This window comes from Agrilus planipennis, unplaced genomic scaffold (genome assembly GCF_000699045.2).
Source record: "Agrilus planipennis isolate EAB-ADULT unplaced genomic scaffold, Apla_2.0 scaffold210, whole genome shotgun sequence".
Lineage (NCBI taxonomy): Eukaryota > Metazoa > Arthropoda > Insecta > Coleoptera > Buprestidae > Agrilus > Agrilus planipennis.
The window spans coordinates 541,354-544,482 of NW_020442439.1; positions in this window are offsets into that span (position 1 = coordinate 541,354).

Genomic DNA, 3,129 nt, shown 5'->3' on the forward strand with positions numbered 1-3,129 from the left:
ACCGTCTCACAAGTCAGTGAAAACGATGGCAAAAATTCATGAATTGGGCTTCGAATTGCTTCCGCATCCACCGTATTCTCCAGATCTGGCCCCCAGCGACTACTTACTGTTCTCAGATCTCAAGAGAATGCTCGTTGGGAAAAAATTTTCGTCGAATGAAGAGGTGATCGCCGAAATGAGGCCTATTTTGAAGCAAAGGACAAATCGTACTACAAAAATCGTATCGAAAAGTTGGAGGATCGCTATAATCAGTGTATCACCCTTGAAGGGAATTATGTTGAATAAAAAAAACGAATTTTGCAAAAAAAATGTGTTTTACTATTTTAGGCCGGGGACTTTTCAATTGACCTGTTATCTTTACACGTTCAATAATCTGCAATGCGTACATTCTCTATTCTTGTGGCTGCTATTCGATAGACTGCTCACGCACAGGACCGGCGTCGGATTGTAAATTATTGTGATTTTCTTAAAAAAAATTTTTTGCCCTTAACCATGCAGCCTATACTCACCGTATTTTTTATTGCATTTAGTTAAGACCCTCCAAACAGCCTGCAAGAAACACTTAAATTTCAGGTTATATCGAAGGACTGGACCTACTGTTTAGAATATCTTTCTACTACAAAACCAAAGTCATGTGCAAATGGAACATGGATAGGCACTAAGTTACCGACTAGGTGAGTTTAAATAAACGTTTATAAAAGAATTAAAAAAGTGCGTTGTGTTTTGTATTAAATGCAACAAGAACATTTTCGAACATAATCGATCAACAACAAATAAACCGACGATCATAATTCTTTCCCAGCAGTCAGGGATTCCCTCACCCTATCTTTCTCTATCCCTCTCTTTGGCTCTTTCATTTATCATCTGTCTACGGCCATAATAAATTATGATGATTGCGGAAGACTTCTGAAACAGATTACTCGCGAAGGACCTTTAACGACGGACGCGACGGACCCAATAAACCCCCAAAACGAATATATGAAACAAACGAAATAGCCTTTTATTCTTTTGTTTTTACGACGGGCGATCATAAGCCGGCACTGTGCTCACAAAATGACTTTTTAAAAGGACAAATAATAAAACTCACATTAACGCCTTCGTATATTACATTTTGTCGATTGAAGAGCTTTTACTCGTCGGTATCGTGAGGCAGTTATTAAATCTATTGGCTTTTTGCTTTTATTACCTACTAGGTCGTAATAACCTTAAGCCGGAATGAAAAAAATATGATGAAAATATATTATGTACGCAGAAAATGAGGATGGAATGAGATAAAAAATCGGCAAGCAACAGCGAGAATCTGTGAATACTTTTATAATATTAATTTTTAGTTTGAAGTTCCGAAATTCGAAATTTTTCGATCGTCTTTAAATTCTCTTAAATTTTTAGGGTTGCATACCCATTAAGTCATTAGATCCTTGACCTGCGTTATTAAATACGCTTTGAGAAATGCATGTCCACTTATTAAGTCATCTACACCCATGTGTATGACGTTAAACTTTACTTAATGGGCGTTGAAAGTAATGCACGTGCATGCGTTGGTCATCCGCGCCCGCGTGAATGTAACAGCGTTATTGAGTGCACGTTGCAAAATGCGCGTGTAACTGTTGAGTAATCCATGTCAATATGTTATGTTATATACACCCGTGTGTATAAAATTCAGCGTTACTTAATGCGCGTTGAAAATAATGCACGTGCATGCGTTAAGTCATCCGCGCCCGTGTGAATGTAACTCAGCATTATTGAGTGCACGTTGCAAAATGCGCGTAAAACTTTTGAGTAATCTACGTCAACTGTGTACTGTTCATTTCAAGAAGTTAGAGATATGACCCTTCCCTTTATTAGAATGCGCCGTAGCATAATTCGAAATTCAATCATATTTGTCTGCGGAGCTCATTTCTCCACCGATCATCGAGCGAGAACTAGACAAAAGTGTACAGTACCATTTGCAAAATTATTTAAACTGCCTCGTTAAAATTTAAGAATATGCTTTATTTAAAAGCATATTTAGCCAAAAATAATAACAAGTGAATTAACTTAACGTTCTACACACCTATAAAACTTTTGCTTTGTTTTCTATTGTTAATTTATATACATTTTTGTTTTAAGAAATTGCTAAACATTTTCGTCTAGTACTGTACAGTTCTAGCCGATCTCCTAAGACCGCCCATCGAGAACTCTGCTCGTTCAAGCTTGTTCCAACTATTTCTGTCTTGCTCACGCCTAGTGTGTATTCTTCGCGCAGATTTTTTCAAGGTCACAACTCTAACAAATTGAAATAGACCGTAGAACTTAATGTTATTGAATGCGCGTTGAATAATGCATGTCCATGTGTTATGTAATATACACCCGTGTGTATGAAATTTTGCGTTATTAAATGCGCGTTGAAAATAATGCACGTGCATGCTTTAAGTCATCCACACCCGTGTGTATCTAACTTAGCGTTATTGAGTGCACCTTAAAAAATGCACGTTCAAGTATCGAGTAATATACGTCCACGTGTATTAAATTTAGCGTTATTGAATGCGCAGTGAAGTATGCCTTTCCTTGTGGTAAATTATCTACACCCACGTGTATGGAATTCACCGTTATTAAATACGCGTTGAGGAATACATGTCCATGAAATGCACGAAAAGGTTAGAAGCATTCGGAATGTGGTGTTACAGGCGAATGATGAGGATACCGTGGATATAGAAGGTTAGAAATGAAAAGGTATTAGAAAGAATAGGAGAACAGAGGACTCTATGGAAGTCAATAAAAAATGGGCGAGATAGGCTGGAAGGACACATTATCAGGCATGAAGGTATTGGGATCCGTCAAATGGGAGGAGCCTAAAAACATGGCGCAGATTAGGGAAAATTTATCGTAGTTCCTATAGTGTACCGTGCAATTTACAAGTTTTTAAATTACGATAAAATGATAAGTATTGGCACATATGTGATTGGGCTGACACAAAGCCTCGGAAAGGAAATTTCGTTGAAGGTGAGCGTGTTTTTAATGCGAATCACATTATAAAATTCGGAAATAACAAGTTTACTGCCTACTTTTTACAAACTTCGGATTTAAAAAGTGATTCACGTTATATAATTGGTGAGGTGATTCTGGGTGATTTAAGCAATATCATATCAA